This window comes from Danio rerio, chromosome 4, assembly GCF_049306965.1.
Source record: "Danio rerio strain Tuebingen ecotype United States chromosome 4, GRCz12tu, whole genome shotgun sequence".
NCBI classification, from domain to species: Eukaryota; Metazoa; Chordata; class Actinopteri; order Cypriniformes; family Danionidae; genus Danio; species Danio rerio.
Genome location: NC_133179.1, coordinates 68868013 through 68894689, shown reverse-complemented (window position 1 = coordinate 68894689; position 26677 = coordinate 68868013). Strand labels below are relative to the sequence as shown.

At 42.6% G+C, this 26677-nt stretch overlaps 1 protein-coding gene, 1 long non-coding RNA gene, 13 other non-coding genes and 1 pseudogene across 15 annotated transcripts in view; 14 read left to right on the top strand and 2 right to left on the bottom strand.

Annotated features, from left to right (window-relative positions):
• Nucleotides 1–26677, bottom strand: part of LOC108183347 (uncharacterized) — a 199270-nt gene that overhangs the window by 142614 nt on the left and 29979 nt on the right. The gene's annotated exons all lie outside the window — the stretch shown is intronic.
• Nucleotides 1801–1964, bottom strand: LOC137494463 (U1 spliceosomal RNA). Its single transcript, XR_011014421.2, has one exon. It is a non-coding gene; the product is annotated as a U1 spliceosomal RNA (small nuclear RNA).
• On the top strand, nucleotides 3488–4806 carry LOC110438557 (uncharacterized). The gene is made up of 4 exons (XR_012402802.1): nucleotides 3488–3568; nucleotides 3650–3713; nucleotides 3792–3854; nucleotides 4508–4806. It is a non-coding gene; the product is annotated as an uncharacterized lncRNA (long non-coding RNA).
• LOC137495097 (U6 spliceosomal RNA) lies at nucleotides 7209–7311 on the top strand. The gene has a single exon (XR_012403031.1). It is a non-coding gene; the product is annotated as a U6 spliceosomal RNA (small nuclear RNA).
• On the top strand, nucleotides 7735–7841 carry LOC137494545 (U6 spliceosomal RNA). Its single transcript, XR_011014491.2, has one exon. It is a non-coding gene; the product is annotated as a U6 spliceosomal RNA (small nuclear RNA).
• Nucleotides 8265–8371, top strand: LOC137489633 (U6 spliceosomal RNA). Its single transcript, XR_011009032.2, has one exon. It is a non-coding gene; the product is annotated as a U6 spliceosomal RNA (small nuclear RNA).
• Nucleotides 8793–8899, top strand: LOC137494961 (U6 spliceosomal RNA). Its single transcript, XR_011014905.2, has one exon. It is a non-coding gene; the product is annotated as a U6 spliceosomal RNA (small nuclear RNA).
• LOC137494695 (U6 spliceosomal RNA) lies at nucleotides 9322–9428 on the top strand. The gene has a single exon (XR_011014641.2). It is a non-coding gene; the product is annotated as a U6 spliceosomal RNA (small nuclear RNA).
• On the top strand, nucleotides 9849–9955 carry LOC137495034 (U6 spliceosomal RNA). Its single transcript, XR_011014978.2, has one exon. It is a non-coding gene; the product is annotated as a U6 spliceosomal RNA (small nuclear RNA).
• On the top strand, nucleotides 10379–10485 carry LOC137489644 (U6 spliceosomal RNA). The gene has a single exon (XR_011009043.2). It is a non-coding gene; the product is annotated as a U6 spliceosomal RNA (small nuclear RNA).
• LOC137494960 (U6 spliceosomal RNA) lies at nucleotides 10904–11008 on the top strand. Its single transcript, XR_011014904.2, has one exon. It is a non-coding gene; the product is annotated as a U6 spliceosomal RNA (small nuclear RNA).
• LOC137494694 (U6 spliceosomal RNA) lies at nucleotides 11432–11505 on the top strand (annotated as a pseudogene).
• Nucleotides 14358–14464, top strand: LOC137494762 (U6 spliceosomal RNA). Its single transcript, XR_011014708.1, has one exon. It is a non-coding gene; the product is annotated as a U6 spliceosomal RNA (small nuclear RNA).
• trnas-cga (transfer RNA serine (anticodon CGA)) lies at nucleotides 25546–25627 on the top strand. The gene has a single exon. It is a non-coding gene; the product is annotated as a tRNA-Ser (tRNA).
• On the top strand, nucleotides 26393–26465 carry trnak-uuu (transfer RNA lysine (anticodon UUU)). Its single transcript has one exon. It is a non-coding gene; the product is annotated as a tRNA-Lys (tRNA).
• trnas-aga (transfer RNA serine (anticodon AGA)) lies at nucleotides 26584–26665 on the top strand. The gene has a single exon. It is a non-coding gene; the product is annotated as a tRNA-Ser (tRNA).

The window sequence follows — 26677 nt, the reverse complement described above, 5'->3', positions numbered from 1 at the left end:
TGGAATCTGGTGCTTCACAGCTTGCCCAGCTCCGGCTGTCCAGCTCATTGGCGCTGCAGGCAGCTAATCTGTGCTCGCCTCCTGGGGCTGCGCCTAGTTTCAATAGCCAACACTTGACAGCTGTCATTGCTTACGGCCACACCACCCTGAGGGGGCTATAGAGCAAACAGGAAGTGAGTTGGCAGCAGTAAGGAGAGAAAGGCTCTCCCCATTTTGTTTGTCTACCTTTTTGTTTATTGACCTTGAGTGTTTTTGTTTGTTTGTTTTCTTTTTGTCTTTAAAAACCACCTAACAGCAGCATTTTGCTGACTGAAGGGTGGTTATGTAGTGTGTTTTATTTTTAATCATGGACAGATTCCCCGGCAACGACATGGAAATGGAGGGACTTGCAAGAAAGGATAAAGAAAATGGGCTGGATAATAGACGGATAGGGAAAGAAAATGGACTTGACAACAGACAAAGAGATAAATAAAATGAAGAGCCCGGCCAACGAAGAGGTGAGAAAGGTAAGGATAAGCAAGAGGTACAAAGAAGAGTATGCACAAAGGAAGCAACAGTAACTGTAGAAGTAGAAAATGTAAAAGATGCAAGAAGATTTGATATAACCAAAGCAGTCATGGAGCTGATTGGAGAAGGAAGAATGCTGGCGGTGAGACCCAAACAAACAAAGGGAGTATGAAGTAACAATGGAGACTGAAGATGACACCGAAATTTTAATAGACAATGGATTGACAATTAAAGGAGTGAAATCTGAAGTACGGAGGTTACAAAACGGAGACTATGTTGTTTCGTTCAAGCATCTGCCTGTTTACCTAGCAAATGAAGAAATTTTAAGCAAGCTAGAGAGATGGGGAGTTTTCCCCATATCTAAAATTAAAAGAAGATTGTATCCTGGCACAAACATAGAAGATGGAACAAGGTTTGTAAAAAACAGATTTCCGGAAGAGATGGTCTCCTTACCATACAGTACCAAAATCGAGACGGCGGAAGCGCCACAGCACTTTAGAGTCATGCACACCAATCAGGTAAAAACCTGTCGACTATGCATGAGCTCAGAAAATGTGATGAAGGAACGCCCAGAATTCAGGTGCTTCAAATGTGACGAAAGGGGACATTTCGCAAGGACCTGTACAGCTGTGTCGGGCCCGGATTGTAAATTGGCCCTAATACCTGCAGGGAGCTTGTCACGCCGAGTTGGCTTTGTCCGCTCGATTGACCAACGCGTGCGCCTTGTTTTATCCTTGTTTTATCCTTGTTTTATGGCTCTCTGCTCACTGGATGACCCATGATACTAGGGCGTGGATCTGTCAAATGTCATGACTTGACGTTGTACGAGGATTTGACGAAAAAATTCCCTGCAAACCTTAAACGACAGACGTCTGCAAAAGATTGCAGTTCTTGAAACAAAGTTACCTCTGATCCGAGCAGAAGCGTTCGCTTACTCAATGGCAGAAAAAATGATGACCTTTCACACAGTCTACATTCGTTCTGTCAGTAACAGCGGCCGGCCGGCAAATAAAATTCTGACATTCCACAGGGCACACTCGCTTGGCGGACAAAAGCCACCGGGGGCTCTCTTTGCGTGTTCCTTCACCTGGTCAAACCGCTTTGAGGGGGGACCTTTCGAGTAGTTTTCGGCGTCAGAACAGACTCTTCTAGCGACGGGTGGGCAGGCCTTCCACAGGCGCGCGCGGCTCTACTGAAGCAAAAGAGGCTTGGCAAAGGACGAGGAAGAGAGGGAAGCGCCGCTCCAGCCGGGTCCAATGCTACTGCCTGAACTCTGTCTTGAACCACTGTACTCAGGGGAGAGCGCGAACGCAGTCCCCCACTACCAGAAATTATGACGTCGAGATTCCAACATTTGGGGTATTCGCAGGGGTCAGCGTGGCCGGAGTGCAATGGCCAAGCCTCACCCTGGGTGAACCACCTTCTTGATCATGGTATCTCCCCTGCCAGGTAGGTATGAGTTGCCGGGTGGCGCAAATGGCAGCCGCCGTTTTCTATCGGCCGTACTCCAGGGCGGTGATGCCCAGCAACCGAGCATGGGGAATGGGCCAGCAACCCCTGTCCCCTGACGGCGCTGTACTTGCAGCAGACGTGCCTGTGCCTGCAAACCACTCGCTAGTAACTGTGGCAACGCATGAAGAGTTTGAGCTTCCTCCAGATGCTGGCTTTGTGTTTAGTCATCAGTTGGGGCTGCCAACACATGGATTCCACTGGACGCACTCGATCTGGGGATAACAGACCCTCTATGGGGGGAGGGGAGGGGATCCTCCTGTTCTTTCTTTCTTTTCCTCCATCTGTTTTCTTTCTCTACAGATGTCGTTTTTCTCTGCTTAGTTTCTGATTTGGTCTATTTGGACATGTCGACCTCCTGCTTTGCTGCGGTTCGGACCGCCTTTGCCAAGAGCTCCGTGCTTTGCACTCTTGCCTTGTATATTTTGTGTCCTGTTTTCTTACGTCAGCCTATCAGCACAGTGCTCAAACAACATAGCTTGAAGAACACGACGGGATCTACAAACGTTCCGCAAAAGAACTTCACTGACGAAAGCGGAAGCGCTAACAAAACAACCTCTCGCTGCAAGCACCTTACATTCCTGGGACGGGAAACCACCGACGGCTGGCTGCGAAATTGCCTCTGGTTCAGATTGGTTTAGAACCGTCCCTCTGCCTAAAACGCCACAGACGTCTGCAAAAGATTGCAGTTTTTGAAACAAAGTTACCTCTGATCCGAGCAGAAGCGTTCGCTTACTTAATGGCAGATAAAATGATGACCTTTCACACGGTCTGCATTCGTTCCATCAGTAACAGCGGCAGGCCGGCAAATAAAATCCTGACATTCCACAGGGCACACTCGCTTGGCGGACAAAAGCCACCGGGGGCTCTCTTTGCGTGTTCCTTCACCTGGTCAAACCGCTTTGAGGGGGGACCTCTCGAGTAGTTTTCGGCGTCAGAACAGACTCTTCCAGCGACGGGTGGGCAGGCCTTCCACAGGCGCGCGCAGCTCTACTGGAGCAAAAGAGGCTTGGCAAAGGACGAGGAAGAGAGGGAAGCGCCGCTCCAGCCGGGCCCGACGCTACCGCCTGAACTCTGTCTTGAACCACTGTGCTCAGGGGAGAGCGCGAACGCAGTCCCCCACTACCAGAAATTATGCAGTCGAGATTCCCACATTTGGGGAGTTCGCAGACATCTGCCCAGGGAACGTGCAATGGTAACTGTAGACTGTAGACTCTCGTCCAACGAGAAGCCGCGATTGTCTACAGTTTGCTTAGACCCTGGGCTAATCGGAGGGATGCATTGTCTAAAGTTTAAAATCAGGGCCAATCAGCGCTGAGGATTTTCCAAAGTTTCTCTTGCTCTGAATGCTCAATTTATCGGGTCAGAAAGTTCATCTGCTGTCGAGATTAATTCGTATGTTAAAGTGATTTTGTGTGGAAAGTTATTTTTATACTGTTATATTGATGCACAGTATGTTTTGTTCACGACATGTTTGAAATATCTCACTTTTTGAGCAGTATTCGTGAGGCTGCGCCTTCAGAAAGTACACCTGTTGTTGAGATTTCGTGTGGTAAGTTATTTTTATACTGTTATATTGATGCACAATATGTTCTGGTTACATCACGTTCGAAGTTTTTCACTCTTTGTGCAGCATTTTGTCTTTGTTCGTGAGGCTGCGCTGTCAGCAAGTACACCTGTCATAGTGATTTAGAGCGGTAGGTTATTTTTATCCTGTTCTGATAAACATTATGTTTTGCTCACATCACATTTAAAATATTTCACTGTGTGTGCAGTATTTTGTCTGTGTGCCTGACGCTGCGCTGTCAGACGTTCATCCATTACAGAGATTTTGTGCGGTAAGTTATTTTTATTGTTACATTAATGCTAAGGTCACATCATGTTTTAAATATCTCATTCTTTGTGCAGTGTTTGGTCTGTGCTGGTGACGCTGTGTCGTCAGAAAGTTCACCTGTCCTAGAGATTTCGTGTTGTAGGTTATTTTTATACTGTGATATTACTTATATGTATATATGGCTGCACAAAACCTGAAAAAGTTTAGCTTATGTATTATTTTCAACGCTCGTGTCGGTTTGATAGCTCCATTCACATAGTAAACAGTTGTTTCATTAAAATATAGCAACCATCATGCTAATAAATAAATATCCCTTCATATACAGCAATATATGTGACCATGACAATTATTATCATTAGTTATTACTATGAGAAGTAAAGAACATTTTAAGATCTTAGCTGGGACAAAACATATGATCCATACCTGTACACAGTAAAATCATCAGAGTAAAATTTACTCAGTTCAGAGAACATTTGGTCCCTCTCTAAATTGAGCAAAATTTACTCAGCAGCAGAGTAAAGTTAATGAGCCGATGATGAGTTTAATTAAGTGATGATTGAGGACTGATGATGAACACCTGCTGTTAATATGCAGAAACAGAAGAGAAGCAGCAGCAGCTACGCTCATTGCTTACCTGATTGACTTTATTTCTGTCAGATGTTCAAAAAATCCATATGAGACTGTGGCGAGGGGGCGTGGCCGAGAGCCGTGGGAACGGAGTAAGGCCACCGCGTAAGTGGATACACCTGCGGTGCGCACCTGCCTCGGATCCCACGGAAGGAGCTCTGGACCATAAAAGGAGGAACTATGGCAGAGGAAGCCGAGAGAGGACCGGGCCCGGACATATTTTACTTTTGCTTTCAGTTTGACGGCAGTCTTCGTGAGGAGCTGCCGTCCGTTCGTTTTGGTTTAGACACGGAGACTGCCGTCCCTGTTATTAATAAATATTTTAAAACTGCGTTGGTTCTCCGCCTCCTTCTTTCTGGCGGCCAAAGGGCCATGAACTTTATTACAGTGGTGCCGAAGCCCGGGAGAAGGAGGGACGCGTTGTCCAGATGCCCTTGCCGCTGAGAGAGGGGCGAGTGTTTGGGAGTTAACCTGAGTGGGGGAGAAACCTGTTCGTCTGCCCAGAGTGCCGGGGCGGCCTGAGGCTGGCGAGGAAAGGATCTGCCTGCTGCCGTCTCCCAGCATGGGGAGGAGCAGGAGACGCAGGGCTCACCACCGAAGGGGAAAGTGCTGAAGGGAGCCATCCCACAGAACCCGGGGGAGTTGCCGCGATCCACCATGATGCCAGAGCCTGCATCCATCCACGGAAGCGGAACAGGAGACCAGAGATGCCGCCAGCCAGCCAGGAGAACCGCCGCCGGACGCCAGAAGACAGACGGGAGGATAGATTCCTCCACAGGGCTCCCAGCACGTCATCGCATCTCTCAGCTGGTGGAGGACCGAGTGGCAGCGTGTCTGGAGAACCGAACCCCAATTTTTTTTTTCATTTTCCTCTCTCCCCTTTCCTGGTGTACTCTGTCTTTCCTTTTTTTTCATCTCCTGTTCTCTCGGCCCATCTCATATAGGTCTCGCAGGGGCTGTGGCGCCAACCCCCCCATTGTCTCCGTGAGGAGCTGCCGTCCCTGTTATTAATAAATATTTTTAAACTACGTCGGTTCTCCGCCTCCTTCTTCCAGGCGGCCAAAGGGCCGTGAACTTTATTACAGAGACTTATAGTGAAGTCCAGTGTTGTAATGAGAAACTAAATCATTTGGTGATGAAAGGTTAGTAATTTCAGGAAGAGAGTTAATACTAGCAAAAAAAGAATTCTAAATTAATATGTTTTATGTTACGGAAGGAAATAGTACGGAGAGGTTTGGTGGAAGAAAGAGAGAGTGCAAAATTAAATGAGAGGAGAAAATTATCCGTTATAAGGAGTTCCTCAGCAGAGAGGTCAATGGGTGAGACACCAGAGCAGCAGATGAGGTCGAGGGTGTGTCCTTTAGAGTGTGTGGGAACATTGACATGCTGTTGAAGTCCAAAGCTCCCAAGACAGGATATAAAATCTCTTGTAAGGGAGTTATTAAAATTATCCACATGAATATTAAAATCTCCTAAAACTATAATATTAGGTGAGAGGGTGGTAATATGTGTTAAAAAGCAGCAAAGTCATTTAGAAATTCATTATTTAGTTTGGGTGGACGATAAATTATGGAAACATTTGTAGGTGTGGATCCAGAAAGTTTTGAAATCATAGATTCGAATGAAGGAATAATGTGAAAATGTTTTTAAAGGAAAATGAGAAAGATTTTCAAGAATGTGTTCTCAAAAATTTCTACATTTGTTTCAGAAACAAAGTGCATAAAAGACCAGTTTCAGAACAATTTTGGAAAAAAATATTTGTGGAAATAGACGAAGAGGGAATCTGGAAGAATTTAAAATGGAAATATTTAGACGCAAAAATTGAAACGTTGGATTATTTCATCAGACATAATGTTATTTTCACTGTAACAAAACTGGCACAAATTGGAAGCAGTGAGAATGCATTATGCAAAATATGTGGACTGGAAAATGAAGGTATTATGCATTTGTTTTTAAAATGTGTTGAATTTAATACATTTATGGCAAAGTTAAAAGAAAGTATTAAACAAATGATGAAAAGTAAAACTGATTGAGGAGGAGACAGAATGGTATAAAATATTTTTATTTGGTTTTAATTAGGAATGCACCGATATGGATTTTTTGGCCGATACCGATAACCGATAATTCTTCGGACTTGGAGGCCGATAGCCGATATGTATAGGCCGATAATAATAAATATTTTAAATTGTTATATTTTTATACAGCAAACTTCATAAAAGATTGAACTGCTCTTATGAACTGAATAGTCTATACTTGAAGCAAAAAAGATATGATTTCGAAATTGCAAGGTGTCAACATCGGATCGATAACGATAATCTTAAAAATAGCATTTATCGGACAATAACGATATGGGCGCCGATATATCGTGCATCCCTAGTTTTAATGGAAGTAAAACAAGAATTGCCAATTTGTTTCTATCAGTTGCAAGAACTGTAATTTGAGAAAGGAGAAACATTGTTAAAAATAAACATGCTAAAATGGAGTTATGGACAATGTATAAAAGAAACTGGAAAACTATATTAAAACTGTGGAACAATATTTTAGAATGGAAGAAAAAGAGACTGAATTTTACAAAACGTTTATGTTGAATACTCCTTATATTACGTACTCACTAGATGGTTTGAAAATAGATTTGCCAGAATGATTATGCTTGTTGTTTTCCTGTTTTGAAACCAACATAATGTCATAAGGAATGTTTGTAAATGATATTTTTATATGCTTCTGAACTGATGTTTTGAAAAAAAAAAAAACATATACTTGGATCGATACAGAGAATATTAGCATGGCCCCTGCGAAAGGATGACACGCAAATCCGTGAAGCGCTCCATATTGCTGTTTTAGTGCGTGGGTAAAAGTACAGAAATGAAAAAAGACAAAAGGCTTTTCACGATTCCAAATGGTGCATGAGGATGGGTTTAGCAAATCGTGGGAGGTGCTACTGGGTCAACTGGAAAGTCTACATGCATGGTGAAAACGAATGTGGGATGCTTTGATCGTTTGTTTTGTTGTGCAACCAATGCACTTCCAAAGCCCTTGCTTTAGTGGGACTTTGCCATAGGCTATCCTGACACTCTAATTTCCCCCTGTCCATAAACTTGGTGACCTACTGCATCAATCAGTGTGCCTAGCACTGACAGGGCCAAAGCTCTGTAGTGCACGGCATACAAGTGGGAACATGGCTCTCCGGTGCCCACCACCCTGGAGGAACATTGCTGGGACTCGAGGCATACATATGCCCTGAGCCTGACCACTGGTCTGTGCTCGCTACGGTGGCACATATACTAAAATTGGATCAATACAGAGAAGATTAGCATGGCCCCTGCGAAAGGATGACACGCAAATCCGTGAAGCGCTCCATATTGCTGTTCTAGTGCATGGGTAAAAGTACAGAAATGAAAAAAGACAAAAGGCTTTTCACGATTCCAAATGGTGCATGAGGATGGGTTTAGCAAATCGTGGGAGGTGCTGCTGGGTCAACTGGAAAGTCTACATGCATGGTGAAAACGAATGTGGGATGCTTTGATCGTTTGCTTTGTTGTGCAACCAATGCACTTCCAAAGCCCTTGCTTTACTGGGACTTTGCCATAGGCTATCCTGACACTCTAATTTCCCCCTGTCCATAAACTTGGTGACCTACTGCATCAATCAGTGTGCCTAGCACTGACAGGGCCAAAGCTCTGTAGTGCACGGCATACAAGTGGGAACATGGCTCTCCAGGTCCCACCACCTTGGAGGAACATTGCTGGGACTCGAGGCGTACATATGCCCTGAGCCTGACTGCTGATCTGTGCTCGCTACGGTGGCACATATACTAAAATTGGATCGATACAGAGAAGATTAGCATGGCCCCTGCGAAAGGATGACACGCAAATCCGTGAAGCGCTCCAAATTGCTTTTTTAGTGCGTGGGTAAAAGTACAGAAATGAAAAAAGACAAAAGGCTTTTCACGTTTCCAAATGGTGCATGACGATGGGTTTAGCAAATCGTGGGAGGTGCTGCTGGGTCAACTGGAAAGTCTACATGCATGGTGAAAACGAATGTGGGATGCTTTGATCATTTGTTTTGTTGTGCTAATGCACTTCCAAAGCCCTTGCTTTAGTGGGATTGCCATAGGCTATCGTGACACTCTAATTCCCCCCCCCCGTCCATAAACTTGGTGACCTACTGCATCAATCAGTGTGCCTAGCACTGACAGGGCCAAAGCTCTGTAGTGCACGGCATACAAGTGGGAACATGGCTCTCCGGTTCCCACCACCTTGAAGGAACATTGCTGGGACTCGAGGCGTACATATGCCCTGAGCCTGACCACTGGTCTGTGCTCGCTACGGTGGCACATATACTAAAATTGGATCGATACAGAGAAGATTAGCATGGCCCCTGCGAAAGGATGACACGCAAATCCGTGAAGCGCTCCATATTGCTGTTTTAGTGCGTGGGTAAAAGTACAGAAATGAAAAAGACAAAAGGCTTTTCACGATTCCAAATGGTGCATGAGGATGGGTTTAGCAAATCGTGGGAGGTGCTGCTGGGTCAACTGGAAAGTCTACATGCATGGTGAAAACGAATGTGGGATGCTTTGATCGTTTGCTTTGTTGTGCAACCAATGCACTTCCAAAGCCCTTGCTTTACTGGGACTTTGCCATAGGCTATCCTGACACTCTAATTTCCCCCTGTCCATAAACTTGGTGACCTACTGCATCAATCAGTGTGCCTAGCACTGACAGGGCCAAAGCTCTGTAGTGCACGGCATACAAGTGGGAACATGGCTCTCCAGGTCCCACCACCTTGGAGGAACATTGCTGGGACTCGAGGCGTACATATGCCCTGAGCCTGACAGCTGATCTGTGCTCGCTACGGTGGCACATATACTAAAATTGGATCGATACAGAGAAGATTAGCATGGCCCCTGCGAAAGGATGACACGCAAATCCGTGAAGCGCTTCATATTGCTTTTTTAGTGCGTGGGTAAAAGTACAGAAATAAAAAAAGACAAAAGGCTTTTCACGTTTCCAAATGGTGCATGACGATGGGTTTAGCAAATCGTGGGAGGTGCTGCTGGGTCAACTGGAAAGTCTACATGCATGGTGAAAACGAATGTGGGATGCTTTGATCGTTTGTTTTGTTGTGCTAATGCACTTCCAAAGCCCTTGCTTTAGTGGGACTTTGCCATAGGCTATCCTGACACTCTAATTTCCCCCTGTCCATAAACTTGGTGACCTACTGCATCAATCAGTGTGCCTAGCACTGACAGGGCCAAAGCTCTGTAGTGCACGGCATACAAGTGGGAACATGGCTCTTCGGGTCCCACCACCTTGAAGGAACATTGCTGGGACTCGAGGCATACATATGCCCTGAGCCTGACTGCTGCTCTGTGCTCGCTACGGTGGCACATATACTAAAATTGGATCGATACAGAGAAGATTAGCATGGCCCCTGCGATAGGATGACACGCAAATCCGTGAAGCGCTCCATATTGCTGTTTTAGTGCGTGGGTAAAAGTACAGAAATGAAAAAAGACAAAAGGCTTTTCACGATTCCAAATGGTGCATGAGGATGGGTTTAGCAAATCGTGGGAGGTGCTGCTGGGTCAACTGGAAAGTCTACATGCATGGTGAAAACGAATGTGGGATGCTTTGATCGTTTGCTTTGTTGTGCAACCAATGCACTTCCAAAGCCCTTGCTTTACTGGGACTTTGCCATAGGCTATCCTGACACTCTAATTTCCCCCTGTCCATAAACTTGGTGACCTACTGCATCAATCAGTGTGCCTAGCACTGACAGGGCCAAAGCTCTGTAGTGCACGGCATACAAGTGGGAACATGGCTCTCCAGGTCCCACCACCTTGGAGGAACATTGCTGGGACTCGAGGCGTACATATGCCCTGAGCCTGACTGCTGATCTGTGCTCGCTACGGTGGCACATATACTAAAATTGGATCGATACAGAGAAGATTAGCATGGCCCCTGCGAAAGGATGACACGCAAAACCGTGAAGCGCTCCATATTGCTTTTTTAGTGCGTGGGTAAAAGTATAGAAATGAAAAAAGACAAAAGGCTTTTCACGATTCCAAATGGTGCATGAGGATGGGTTTAGCAAATCGTGGGAGGTGCTGCTGGGTCAACTGGAAAGTCTACATGCATGGTGAAAACGAATGTGGGATGCTTTGATCATTTGTTTTGTTGTGCTAATGCACTTCCAAAGCCCTTGCTTTAGTGGGATTGCCATAGGCTATCGTGACACTCTAATTTCCCCCCGTCCATAAACTTGGTGACCTACTGCATCAATCAGTGTGCCTAGCACTGACAGGGCCAAAGCTCTGTAGTGCACGGTATATAAGTGGGAACATGGCTCTTCGGGTCCCACCACCTTGAAGGAACATTGCTGGGACTCGAGGCGTACATATGCCCTGAGCCTGACCACTGGTCTGTGCTCGCTACGGTGGCACATATACTAAAATTGGATCGATACAGAGAAGATTAGCATGGCCCCTGCGAAAGGATGACGCAAATCCGTGAAGCGCTCCATATTGCTGTTTTAGTGCGTGGGTAAAAGTACAGAAATGAAAAAAGACAAAAGGCTTTTCACGATTCCAAATGGTGCATGAGGATGGGTTTAGCAAATCGTGGGAGGTGCTGCTGGGTCAACTGGAAAGTCTACATGCATGGTGAAAACGAATGTGGGATGCTTTGATCGTTTGCTTTGTTGTGCAACCAATGCACTTCCAAAGCCCTTGCTTTACTGGGACTTTGCCATAGGCTATCCTGACACTCTAATTTCCCCCTGTCCATAAACTTGGTGACCTACTGCATCAATCAGTGTGCCTAGCACTGACAGGGCCAAAGCTCTGTAGTGCACGGCATACAAGTGGGAACATGGCTCTCCAGGTCCCACCACCTTGGAGGAACATTGCTGGGACTCGAGGCGTACATATGCCCTGAGCCTGTCCACTCATCCGTGCTCGCTACGGTGGCACATATACTAAAATTGGATCGATACAGAGAAGATTAGCATGGCCCCTGCGAAAAGGAACCTGATGGATCTTCTCTGTCCCCACCCTGTGGCCCCCAGCAGTCCTCTCGACGTCACATGGCCTTAGACTGCAGGGTAGTGACCCCTGAACCCCAATGGGGTCATCTGTGGCCTTGAAGGGTGCTCATGCTTGTTGAAATTAAACAAATTACCCAATATGGTAAAAAATCAAAGGCGGGAACTGGCATAATTAGCCATGTGCTTTCTGGGGTATGACAGGTGCATATTAATTAGCCATGTGCTGTAGACTGCTCTCATTGTATATCATATATTACATAATTTGAAAAAGAAAATCCATTTTAAATGAATTGAGTAACATATAATAATAATAAGTATGATTTTTTAATAAATGTATTACATTATATTCAAATATAATTGTATGTTTATTTGCAACATAACTAAATATAGCTTTTTTGAATTGCATGTCAGTTAGATAAAATATTTTTATAATCAGGACTTATATTTGACACCTTTTAAGAAATAAAATATTTTAATAGTTTAATAATAAACATACTGAAATATTGACTTTTAAATGTTTTAGAATTTTGTCAATTATATTGACCGCAATGTTCAGGTAACTTATTTATTAATATTAAATAACACATAATAAAATATTTAAAGAACTGATTAAACTAAATATAGTACCTAAAATATTAGGTTGTAGGATATAAGAAATATTATATTAAAATACTTTCAAATTTAAATTTCAGGCATTGATATTTAAATAGGTTTGTCAATTTTTTAAAGTTTAATAAATTATTTAAAAATTCAATTAAATATATTTTAAAATATTTCATTTACATCAATGTTTCCAGTTATATTTACATATACACATATTATTTTTTACTGCATTTACATTGAACATTTACTTAAATTTACAATATAATTTTATACCATTTTTATTTTTACTGTTAGCTAAACTACAGTTTATAACTTGTTTATGAATAATAAACAGAACCCTAATATTACCATCCTTTAAATTACACAATGATAACATTAAAGCAACCACATGAATATGTGTACGCAGTGTATTTTTGCAAGTTTTATTTTATCCTTTAACACTTGTTTGCAATAAATGAATAGAAAAAATTATGAATGTAAAGTGTAATATAAATATTGTGTAAAGTTATTCGAGTCACAACAGATAACCCACTCTTGGGACACTGTAGCTACTGAACAAATCTTTAAAAAAAGCTGAAATGTACACAGAGATTAGAAATAAAATAGAAAAATGTTTATTTACACAAAATATATAACCATTTATACTTTTAACATATTAGGGCAGTACAATATAGCGTACAATTATTTTATTATCACAACAGTTTATGCAATATTTAAAAAAAAAAAAAAAATCACAAACATATGATAAATTATTATTTTATAAACTACCTTCCCAGTAGTTGCTGCTCGGCTATTTGCTAGAGCAGCTCAAAGCATAACCCAGAGCTGTAAATAAACACTAATAGCAGAAGTTAAGAAGAAAAAAGAAAATGACAACAGCCAATCAGAGTCTGAATATCTTGCTTATTTGTTTTAAAGACTAAATGTTTGCACCTTTACAGTGTTTTTAGACTTAGACTTAATTTTTAGAATTAGTTATTTGCATCTGAACAATATCTTTTAACTATTTAATATTATTAAGTAAATGATTTAATAACACAGATAAAATAATGCATTTTTGAATGGAATTGTTATTTTAGAAATAATAGCAATTTCTATGCTGTCATAAATGTTATTTTAGAAATAATAGCAGTTTCTATGCTATCATAAAGCCCTACAACTTGTACATGTATATTTATATTTGTTTTATACAAAATAAACATTTATCTTGCTTAGTTGTTTTAAAGACTAAATGTTTGCACCTTGACAGTGTTATTAGACTTATAATTTTTAGAATTAGAGCTAATTGCATCTGAACAATATCTTTTAACCATTTAATATTATTAAGTAAATGATTTAATAACACAGAAAAAATGCATTTTTCTAGGGAAATGTTATTTTAGAAATAATCGCATTTTTCTATGCTATCATAAAGCCCTAAAACATATACATCTATATATCTATTTTTTTTGTCAAACAAAATAAACATTTACAACAAAGCTTGTCGTCTTTATAGTCTGTTTTGTCTCCTTTTTTAACTTCCTCTTTCCACTGCACCGCTTTATAAATCGCGCTTCCTGGAGGTCCCGCCCAGCGGCCAATCGGAGCGCACGTTCAGTGGAACTTTCTCAAAAGAGCCAACGGCACGCTACATGACATGACCAAATTCGGAAGCACGCTTTGTGGAACTTTGCGTCGACCAATCCCGAGCCAGACGTCGGGCCAATCAGGAAGAAGGGAAAGTGGAACTGTGGAACGGGAAGGGAACCGAAGATTCTCCCGCAAGAGGCGAAAGGATGACACGCAAATCCGTGAAGTGCTCCATATTGCTGTTTTAGTGCGTGGGTAAAAGTACAGAAATGCAAAAAGACAAAAGGCTTTTCACGATTCCAAATGGTGCATGAGGATGGGTTTAGCAAATCGTGGGAGGTGCTGCTGGGTCAACTGGAAAGTCTACATGCATGGTGAAAACGAATGTGGGATGCTTTGATCGTTTGTTTTGTTGTGCTAATGCACTTCCAAAGCCCTTGCTTTAGTGGGACTTTGCCATAGGCTATCCTGACACTCTAATTTCCCCCTGTCCATAAACTTGGTGACCTACTGCATCAATCAGTGTGCCTAGCACTGACAGGGCCAAAGCTCTGTAGTGCACGGCATACAAGTGGGAACATGGCTCTTCGGGTCCCACCACCTTGAAGGAACATTGCTGGGACTCGAGGCGTACATATGCCCTGAGCCTGACCGCTGGTCTGTGCTCGCTACGGTGGCACATATACTAAAATTGGATCGATACAGAGAAGATTAGCATGGCCCCTGCGAAAGGATGACACGCAAATCCGTGAAGCGCTCCATATTGCTGTTTTAGTGCGTGGGTAAAAGTACAGAAATGAAAAAAGACAAAAGGCTTTTCACGATTCCAAATGGTGCATGAGGATGGGTTTAGCAAATCGTGGGAGGTGCTGCTGGGTCAACTGGAAAGTCTACATGCATGGTAACAACGAATGTGGGATGCTTTGATCATTTGTTTTGTTGTGCTAATGCACTTCCAAAGCCCTTGCTTTAGTGGGATTGCCATAGGCTATCCTGACACTCTAATTTCCCCCCGTCCATAAACTTGGTGACCTACTGCATCAATCAGTGTGCCTAGCACTGACAGGGCCAAAGCTCTGTAAAGCACGGGATACACGTGGGAACATGGCTCTAGGATAGAAAGGAGAAAAGACAAAAGGTTTTTTACGATTCCAAATGGTGCATGAGCAGGGTTTTAGCTGTTGGGATAGTTTACAGTTTAACCCAAAGAATGACCAGTCTGATAGATGAAGAAGAGCTAGAGTCAGAGATTCAAATAAATAAATAAATCAAGTTTACCTAAGACAGTTTGCAGTTTCATCATCAGAAGCCAGCTTCAACACTCGCAATAAGTTCCTAGGCTGCTCTGCTTACAATCACCAATCAATAACAATTATACTCTGACATAATGTCATTTCCAACTGAACACTGTGATTATCAGTTTTCATGGAACAGGCAGATAGCAGCTCATAGCTGATATCTAATGAGAGAGAAAGAGAGTTTTGAGCAATCCAGAACTGTTAATGTATGTTTACTCAATTTAAACATACATTAAACATAACATTAACTTCAATAACATAATTTTATTGTAATCTTTTACTCAAGCCCGTCCTAAAACATATAAAACAGAGTTGACATGCTTTTTCAAAGTAATGCTGTTACAGTCAACAACAGTTTTAGATCTTTCAGGGGTTAACTGCATCCATCAAAGTATTATTTCAACCCCCATTTATGTTACTTATATATTACTAAAAATATTTAAATCCAACCATAAAGCTGCTTGTTTGCACAGACTTACATGGCACATTTTTTATACAGAAATGTCTCTGTTACTTTTACAGCCAAAAGTCAAAAGTCATGGTGAGGGCTAAATCAAGATAACAGTGCACTCACACAGAATCTTATCTTCTAAGACAAAACATACGCTATTCTTTACTCCCATAATGTTACTGTCAGTTTCTGTGCTTAGTTTTTGGCTACTAGACACTCAATATTTAGATTTTAGCTTTTCATTGACAATTAATTGCCAAAGGCATTTTTTATCTTAAAATCGGTTCTAAAATCATTTTAAACCTAAGAGCTTAGCTGAGCCATTTACTGCATTCTGCTCTCATCTGTTTCTTTTTATATCAGAGTTTAACACCAAAAGCAACAAGAAATTGAGAATGAAATCTTACTAACAGCGCTTAGCTTTTGCTTGATTAATCTGCAAACCATCCCAAGATGTGGAAACTGTCCAGATCGGTCCAATCCAGTTAGGGTCATATTTTTTTCGGGATTGCTCCTGGTGCATCATTGATCAATCAACCTCGCCCTAATATTTCTAGGTTTCTTGTCTGACTTTTGTGGCCACTACTATCTAATGGATACCGATTAAGATGTTATTTAAGAATTTATTTATTTATTTAACTATTTCTTTCCCTAATAATCTGACCTACTCTATTCTTAGGATTCGGGCCCTTTTGTCTGTGAAACAGCAAGATAGCAGTGGTGGAACTAAGTACAATCTCGGGTTAATTTAGTCCACTACTAAATAAAAACCAGTCCAAGTTTTATCCCCGAGAATGTCCTAAAAGCCTCTTACACACCCGTCACTGAGTACTAAACTCTGGGTGGAGGAGGTACACCCCTTAACTACTGTTATACTTATTACTATCGTTATAGGTGTACCGCAAAATGCACCAGCTCACCAGGGGATTCCACACAAAGCTACCACAAAATTTTGCCTTTCATTCACGTCTGAATGAGAACCCAACAGCTTTCCATTACTACCCACTACTCCACAGACCATCCCTAGTCTATAATATTTTAAATCTTTCTACATTTCTTTTTGTTGATTGATCAATGGTGTCACCAGTAAACAAGTGCCACGCGTCCTCCACCAAAACTGTAGGGATAGTATACAGTTTAACCCAAAGAATGACCAGTCAGGTATATAAAAAAGCCAGAGTCAGAGATTTAAATAAATAAATCAAGTTTACAGAAGATAGTTTGCAGTTTCATCAGCTGAAACCAGCTTCAACTCTCGCAATGAGTTCCTAGGCCGCTCTGCTTACAATCACCAATCAATAACAATTATACTCTCACATAACGTCATTAACTGCGTCATACATATAGGTGTTCTAGCCTGATTGGTTAAAACACAGATAGACTAGGAGAATTTCCACGTGGGGTTTGTGCGTATATTCTGAACAATATCTTAAAGGTGCAGTAGGTGATCTGCCAAAATGCTAACCGCTTAGCATATTATCTTTGGACGGCGGCGAGGGACTGTGATTTAAAGCCACACAACCCCTGAAATTGCGAACGCGCGCACCGCGTCACAACAGCAGACAGACAACCCCACTAGTTCATGTCATTTGCCAGTTAGTTAGTGCCAGCGCCATGCAGGAATTACATTTATTACTTAGCCACACTTACACGCTATTTCAGAGTGAATATTCAGAGCAGCGATAAACAGTGTAGGAAGGCTGTCATTGTTCAAAAATGACCAAACGTAAATATAAAAGCAACTTCAGCTCAATAAAGCAGGTTAGGCTGAAAAGCGCTATTTGCTGATGTTTTGTTGTTAAACTAAATATAAATATTTCTATAAATCATTATCAATGCTGTAAAATGACCTTATGAAACTGAAAATAATCACATCAATATTTCACCGCGAAATTTCAGTGGCTGAGCAACACGTCTGTGCATATAAGTCATTCATAACACAACACAATCTAACATCAGCTTAGCCTGACTAAAATAGTTTTAAAACAGAACATTACCTCTCTAATAGTAATACTTCCGCCATGGTGTTGTCCTTGTGCTAAAGCAACACCAATATTGATTCAGGTTTTTAAAAGTTTTAATTCAGCATTTGATTTCTCCCGGTCCGTCTCGGGACCGGTCGCTTATACAGACGGGCACACGCTAATGGCGGATATGCGTGAACAGATGCACAGAAGTCCGAATCTACATTTGCTGACAGACAGCCTGACCTGCTTATCGGAATTATGGGAGATTATAGTCCGACTCTATTTAATTGGATGAACATTTTTTAGTTTTATGCTTTACCCAGAATATAAAAATACATATAAACACATTTAGATCATTTACTGTAATCATTACTATTGGACAGTGAAGAGACTTTTAACCAGAACAAAAATTAGTGATTGTCTTCAGAAATTCAGTTTCTGAAGATAATCACCTACTGCACGTTTAAGCATAAACGTCAGACATCCCTTAGACTGATTAAAGCTGACTCCAGACCTGTGAAACGGATCAACATTCAAATAGAACACACACACTTAAAGTATAATCTGTTACTTATTCAAGGCTGAGTGTACTCTCAGCCATCTTTATGAAAACTGGTTAAAAATTGGTATAGTCTACATTCAGGCAGTTATATTCTTATCATAGTCATAGTCTATCTTGAATAAAAAGTAGAATTACTTTAAAAGAATTAATCATAAAAACAGAAAAATCACTTTAGACCAGTGGTTCTCAAACTGTGGTACGTGTACCACAAGTGGTACGGAGGCTTCCTTTAGTGGTACGCGGAGGAATGAAATATGTCATGTACATGCTACACACATTTCAAAATTTATCAAAGATGATGGATATAATATGCCATATATGACATATAGCCTATATTTCTGAGGTAATCTGCCACGTTTTTTTAACTGTGCAGAGTTGTAGCTGCTTTATTGGGCCTACGACGCTACTTTATGCTCATTTTGGTGGTACTTGGAGAAACAATTTTTTTCTGAGGTGGTACTTGATGAAAAAAGTTTGAGAACCACTGCTTTAGACATTTTAGATTAGTATTAACTCATAGAAATAACAATAGAAACAGTTGATTCCAGTCCTCAGCCCTCAGTTCCACTTAAGGTCTCCGTGACCTCTGACCTAGTTTGGTGGCTTCTGATAATAGTTATAAAGAGACAGGCAAATGCACTGAACATTCTTATATTAAGCAATGTGTTAACTTATTCATTAATTAAAATAATTTCACAGTTAAATACTCATTCAAATGATGAAATAATTATATTTAATTAAAAAAAATCATGAGAAACAAGATGATGAGAAAAGGATAAACGTTGGTCCATGATAAGATGGATTGGAAAGCAGAAATCCGAATCCTTCAGCAGGAGAACATGGGTTTCAGGATTGGAGCTTCAGTGGTAGAATTCTCCCCTGCCAGGCGGGAAACCCAGGTCCGATTCCCGGCCAATGCAGTTGCTCGTTTGTGTTGCTACTCTTCCAGCTGCAAGTAACAGCCTTGTGGCAGCCACACAACACAAAGGCAAGAAACAACATTGGTCAGTATTGGTGGTTCAGTGGTAGAATTCTCGCCTGCCATGTAGGAGACTAGGGTCTGATTCTTGTTTTGTGTTGCTTCTCTTCCAGCTGGAAGGCTAACAGCCTTGCAGCAATCACACCCCACTAGGGCAGTAGCATAACCATATCAACATTGGTGGTTTTGGTAGAAATCTTGCCTGCCATGTGGGAGACCTGGGTTCAATTCCCTGCTAATGCAATTGCTGTTTTGTGTGGCTCCTCTTCCAGCTCTGGTTGACGGCCTTTAAGCACTCACACAACACAAAGGCAAGGAAGAACATGGGTCAGCATAAGTGGTTCAGTGGTAGAATTCTTGCCTGCCTTGCGGGCAACTAGAGGCCGATTTCTGTCCAATGCAATTCCTCTCTTGTGTTGCTACTCTTCCAGCTCTTGGTAATAGCCTTGCAGCAATCACACCCCGTTAGGGCAGCACCATAAGCATATCAGCATTGGTGGTTCAGTGGTAGAATTCTACCCTGCCATGCCTGAGACCCGTGTCCGATTCCCAGCCAATGCATTTCCTTTTTTGTGTTGCTACTCTTCCAGCTCTGGGTAACAGCCTTGCAGCAATCACACCCCACTAGGGCTGCAGTAAAAGCTTATCAGCATTGGTGGTTCAGTGGTAGAATTCTCACCTGCCACATGGTAGACCTAGAGTCGATTCTCGGCTAATACGAGTGCGATTTTGTGTGGCTCCTTTTTCAGCTCTGGTTGACTGCCTTTTAGCACTTACACAACACAAAGCCAAAAAACAACATTGGCCATGCAAATTCATCTTCAGATAGTGTCTTTATAGCAATGTGCGTGCAGTAGATCGCTCAGATTACATTGGGAAAACAGGCGACTGCTGCAAATTGTGCTTTAATGTTTAGCTGGTCACATGTATGGTATGGAAACCTTATATACCTGCTGAACCCGTCTCATACAGCTGCCATTGCAAGGCTCAGACACTTTGTAGAGAGGAATTTAACACAACTGCCTCTAGGAGTCGCCAATGGAAATAAAACAGACACGCACAAAAAATGTGCGTACGCCAGCCAGAAAGCTGCCGTGAAGCTGCGCACATTCCCACGTTCAGTTCATTGTTAGTAAATCCAAACGTGAGCGATTCTGGGCGTGAAACCTGGCGTACGCAAAGTTTTTGTGCGTACGCAGCGTTGATACATGAGGCCCCTGATGTTCTTATTCAGGGGATTGAGTTAAGGGGTTCTGAAAGTGCCACTGCATAAGGTATACATATTCAGTCTGATTTGGTAACAGGTTTTGTGAAACTGGCTGTTCGTCACCAGTTGCCCGTGAAGGGTGTTGCTGTTATCATTGGTAATGATTTAGCCGGAGGAAAAGTTCTTCCATATCCAGAGGTTATTGAGAATCCTCTTTGTGAGACGGTTAATTCTAATGATTTAGTTTCTGAATTTCCGACCGTCTTTTCTGCTTGTGTAATCACGCGAGCGCAAGCTCGTAAATTTGGCGATATGATTGATCTATCTGACACTTTTATTGGCAGCGTGCAAGATGTGACACTTGAGACGCAGGGTGCTGATTCGCTGTCCACGGCCTGTGGTGCTGAATCGCTATTGGATGACCTCCCGCTGTCCGTGGATAAGGTGCTGATTTCTGTTGAACAGAAGAATGACTCCTCTTTGTCACGTTGCCGAACTACCGCTTTAACTGCTGAGGCGATTAAAAATAAGCCGATTGGTTATTTTTGGGACGACGATGTGTTAAAAAGAAAGTGGACTCCTACAGTGTCTGATGGTGTAGGCTGGGATGTTGTTTTTCAGTTGGTAGTACCTAAATGTTTACGCAGACAGGTTCTAAGTGTGGCACATGATAATGTCGCTGGACATTTAGGCATTACCAAAACGTACCATCGTATTTTGCGATATTTCTTCTGGCCTGGAATGAAAGCAGACGTTGCAAAATATTGTCGTTCATGTCACACATGCCAGATTATGGGAAAACCTAATCAGAAAATTCCGCCTGCACCTCTTAAACCTATTCCAGTCGTTGATGAGCCCTTCTCACGAGTGATTTTAGATTGTGTTGGCCCACTACCACGTACAAAATCTGGGCACGTTTATTTGCTCACCCTCATGTGCACCACTACTCGCTACCCAGAGGCTATACCGTTGCGCTCATTAAAAGCGAAAGTTATTTTAAAAGCACTGATCACATTCTTTTCCACCTTCAGTTTTCCAAAAGTGATCCAGACTGACCAGGGCACAAACTTTATGTCCCGAGTGTTCAAACAAGTGCTTTCTCAACTGAACATCAAACACGTTACATCAAGTGCCTACCATCCGGAATCTCAGGGGGCATTAGAAAGGTTCCATCAAACTTTGAAGTCCATGTTGAGTAAATACTGCGCTGAGTCGAGCAAAGACTGGGATGAGGGGTTGTCTTTATTGTTATTTGCGATCGGTGAGTCTGTCCAGGAGTCATTGGGCTTCAGCCCGGCCCAATTAATTTACGGGTACGATATTCGAGGGCCCTTAAAATTATTACATGAGTCGTGGGTTTCAGAGCCAAAACAAGAGTGTCATCTTCTTGATTATGTTTGTACTTTTCGCGAGCGTTTGCACAATGCGTGTAAACTAGCTCAGATTAGTTTGGGGAATGCTCGGGCAAAAATTAAAGAGCGCTATGATAAAAAGGCTGTGTCTCGTTCGTTTTCTACAGGTGATAAAGTCTTGGTCTTGTTGCCAGTTCAAGGTGCTGCATTAGAGGCGAAGTTTTCCGGACCGTATGTCATTGATAAAAAGCTGAGTGACACGAATTATGTTGTGCGCACACCCGACAGACGTAGAAAATGCCGTGTGTGTCACATTAACATGTTGAAGCATTATGTGAGTCGTGAAGATGATTCGGAGTCAAAAAGCTCTGTAATCGCTCCTGTGGCTGTCGTGATCACTTCTGACAGTGGCTCAGATGAAGACGGTCTAAGTATGCAGAAGTCCTTAATTTCGTGTGGCAAATTGAATAATTCCCAGGCTCTGAGTGTTTTAAAGTCACAGTTGTTGCATTTGTCTGATATCCAGCAAAGCGAAATGCTTGATTTAATTAATTGTTTCCCTTCACTATTTTTAGATGTCCCCTCACGAACTTCAGTATTGAAGCACGATATAGATGTGGGCGAATGCCGGCCTATTAAACAGAGTGCTTACCGCGTGAATCCTGCTAAACGGAAGGTAATGAGAGATGAGGTTAAATATCTCGTCACAAATGGTCTCGCAGTCCCGAGCTCAAGCGCGTGGAGCTCACCGTGTATCCTCATTCCTAAGTCTGATGGCACGCAACGGTTCTGCACGGACTACCGAAAGGTAAATGCCATGACGAAACCCGATTCGTATCCCCTTCCATTAATGGAAGATTGTATTGAGAAAGTAGGCTCTGCACGTTTTGTCACAAAATTAGATCTGTTTAAGGGTTACTGGCAAATAACCTTGACGGAGCGTGCTGCTGAAATTTCTGCTTTTGTGACGCCAGATGACTTTCTGAATTACTCGGTGATGGCTTTCGGGCTACGGAACGCTCCACCTTTCAGCCACCTTTCAGCGCTTAATGAATATAGTGCTCAGTGGAGTGTCTAATTGTAAAGCGTACCTCGATGACATTGTCATTGTTACGCAAGAGCGGATTGGGTTGTTTCTGTGCTGCTGTGTGTGTCTCTCTTTTTCCCTCTCTCGTCCTGTCCCGTTCCTGTAAGTATTTGTAATTTATTTTCTTCATTTATTTTTGATTCAGTAGGTAAGTTATCTTCGGGGTGGAGTTAGTAAATGTTTTGTTTGTTATTTTGGCCTTGCTCAGCCCTGAAGCTTTTTGTTTGCGCTCATTTATTTGTTTATTGTAAATACAAACCTTTTCCACCTTCTCACAATAAAAGAACCTTAAAGGTCATTAAAAATCAAACCTGCTAACTGTTTATTTATTTTTTCTATAATTTTTATGTTCGACTTCAGCCCTAGACATTTTTGAGGTCGTAACATAAATTGGGGGCTCGTCTTTTGGTTTGTGAGAAGAAGAGGAAATAGTTTATGTATTTTACTGTTTGCAGAAACTGGAATATATCGACTCTGTGTCAGCTGTTTCAACCAACTGTCTTGACTGCATGTGGGTGGTAAGTCAAACTTTTGTCTATCTGTTCTCTTGTGCTGTGGGAAAAATAATTCGGGTTGGATTATGGAGTTTGACTTGATTTCTTTTACACTGGCTCCGAACGTGGAACAATTAAATCGCTGCCGCAAAGATGATTTAATTAAAATTGCTAATTTTTTCAAAATTCCCGTGTCACAGAATGAGTCTAAAAAAGCGATTAACAAGTATCTACATGATGAATTAGTTTTGCAACAAATTCTACCTGCCGAAACGGTAGAGCGTGCAGAAGCGAGCGCTGCTTCGCCGGTCACGGCCGACGAGAAGCCTTTATCTGCACCGCTCTCTTCCGCCGAGCCACGTATGTTACTGTCTTCAGCGCAAGCGCAGCCTAATGCTGCGGTGACCGCGTCAGATCCAATGTTGGCAATAAAGTTGAAGGAACTGGAATTGGAAGTTAAATGGGCAGAGACTGAGAGTAAAAGGCTTAGGGTAAAGGAGCTAGAGCTGGAAATAGAGAGAGAACGACTTCAGAGAGATCGTGGTCTGTTTCAGCAGGTCGGGGTTTCTCCGATACGTTCACCTACCTCTCCGTCATTTGCTCAGCTACCCAGTGGCCCTGCACTAGCCTCATCTAGTCCTGCTGCTGCCGTAACTGATCCTGTGAGTTTGCCAGCATTTGATGTGATTAAATATATTAATTTGGTTCCACCATTTAGAGAGGCAGAAGTAGACAGTTATTTTACTGCGTTTGAGCGTGTGGCAGCTACATTGCAGTGGCCGAAGGAGATGTGGGCTCTTCTGCTGCAATGTAAATTAATTGGCTAAGCGCAGGAAGTGTGCTCCGCGTTGCCAGTGGAACAGAGTCTTGTTTATGACGTTGTTAAACAGACTGTCCTCCGTGCATATGAGCTAGTGCCGGAGGCATACAGACAAAAATTTAGAGCTCACAAGAAAACAGACAGACAAACATTTGTGGAGTTTGCAAGGGAAAAACAAACTTTATTTGATAAATGGTGTGCTTCAAATAAAACCACAACGTTTGAGCAATTGAAAGAGCAAGTTTTATTAGAGGACTTTAAGAGCTCCGTGTCTGAGAATCTTGTTATTCATTTGAATGAACAAAAAGTAGTGTCTCTGTCCTCAGCTGCTGTAAAGGCAGATGAGTTTGTATTAGCACACAGAACAGTTTTCTCTCTTGTGGTCAAAGGTGCTGATAGGGCTGCTGTCCAGGGTCCTGAAATGCAGGTCAGAGGTTGGATCAATAACACTGCTAAACCAGGGCGAGGGGCTGGGTTCAGCAATAGAAGGATTCCTCAAAACCGCTCCGGGGACGGTAGGGTGTGTTTTTTCTGTTTGGATGCTAATCATTTGATAACAGACTGTGAGGCCTGGAAAAAGAAAAATGTGTCAGTTAAACCTAAAAGTGTGGGGTTTATACGTGCAGCTACAGAGGAGACAGATTTATATTTCAGACCAGAGGGGGTTTGAACCTTTTATGCTGTCAGGGTGGGTGTCACATGATGCTGAAAGTGTTCCTAAACTAATAACTATCTTGAGGGACACCGGTTCAGTTCAGTCTTTGATGCTTCGAAGCACTCTAAATTTGTTATCCGATTCTTATACTGGTTCTGATGTCATACTAAGGGGGGTGGGTTCAGGCTGTGTTACAGTTCCCCTGCACATGATATATTTGCAAACTGAATTAGTGACGGGAAATGTTTGTGTTGGAGTGTGTTCTGATCTTCCAGTTGAGGGAGTTCAGTTTATTCTGGGCAATGATCTGACAGGTGGGAAAATGTGTAATCTCTGTGATTAAAACCTCCAGCTTCGCCTCTGCGTTGCCTTTTTTCTCACCGTGACTTTCTATGGTGACTCGTGAATTCGGCGATCTACTGAAAATGCCTTCAGGTGTGTGCCGTGCACGTGCATTAACCCGCGGTTATCTTCAGGAGGTTGATTTAACTAACTCTTATCACCTGTTTTGGAACCAACATACTCGCGGTAAGCAGGTTTTGGGTAAATCAACCGTGAGTTCAGGGTTTAGCAGATGGTAAGTTTACCCAGCTTTCTGGAATACCCCCCTGATGTCTACACCTACAACAACCATTAACCCAAACCTCACAGTAAACTGTTGTGTTTTAGCAACATCTACACCAACCATAAACCTAAACCCCACCTCACGGTAAACTTTTGTGTGCTGTAAAGGTCTGCGCCCACCACAACCCAACACTTTGCCTGCTTGTACAGCCAAGCCATGGAGCCTGGATAGCTCAGTCAGTAGAGCATCACACTTTTAATGTGAGGGTCCAGGGTTCAAGTCCCTGTTTTGGTGTGTAAGGCTCTTTTTGTGGAGCCACAGCTTATGCCGTTGAGCTGTCGCTTGCCGAAAGATTTATCTGCATGCACAACAAGTGTACTAGACATGAGGACATGGCAGACCAAGCAGTCTTGTAGTCGTGGCCGAGTGGTTAAGGCGATGGACTCGAAATCCATTGGAGTCTCCCCATGCAGGTTCGAACCCTGCTGACTACGTCCAGGCAGTGCGCAGGGTTTAGTTTGTGACATTCCATGATTGTTTGCAACTTCATTGTTTCTTGGGAAAAGGGTTGTGCTGGAAGGGAAAAGCACCAAAAATAAAATGGCAGCGCATGCTAACTGACTGCTCTGGGGGCCTTCAATTTTTAAAGACATATGACAGAGAGTGAAGGGCCAGTGGCTTTCCCGTAGCTCGTCGTGATCGTATAGTGGTTAGTACTCTGCGTTGTGGCCGCAGCAACTCCGGGTCACGGCAGGTTTTTCAAGGTGACATTGGCACTGCACTCTGTGTTGCCATCCGTAATCTCCAACCTCCTTTTAGTGCAGGCTGTGCTAATGGCACGTCCTGAATGTTTACGTTTCCTAAAGTGTGGCAGACTAGGGATATGATATGAGCAACGGGACCTTTGATGCAGCATGCTGTGTAGATAAGCATTGATCAAGTCACGCTTCTAAGGCATGGAAGGAATCTTTTCAATTGTTAAGTGTCCATTCATTTCCACAACAACAGAAATACCTTCTGCAGTTGTCATTGATCTATTTAATGTCTCCTACATGACATGAAGTCCAAACTATTGTGTTGTACTGATGTCTACACCTACAACAACCATAAACCCAACCTCAAAGTAACCTGTCGTGTTTTAGCAACATCCACACCAACCATAAGCTTAAAACTCCATCTCACGGTAAACTTTAGTGTACTGTAAAGGTCTGCGCCGACCACAACCCAAACCTTGCCTACTTGAAAATTACTGTTGTGGAGCCCGGATAGCTCAGTCGGTAGAGCATCAGACTTTTAATCTGGGGGTCCAGGGTTCAAGTCCCTGTTCGGGCGTGTGAAGCTCATTTTGTGGAGCCACAGCTTTTGCCGTTGAGCTATCGCTTGATGAATGTTTCATCTGGATGCACAATATGTGTACTAGGCATAAAGAAATGGCAGTATAGGCAGTCTTGTAGTCGTGGCCTAGTGGTTAAGGCGATGGACTAGAAATCCATTGAGGTCTCCCCGCGCAGGTTCGAATCCTGCCGACTACGTCCTTCCCGTTT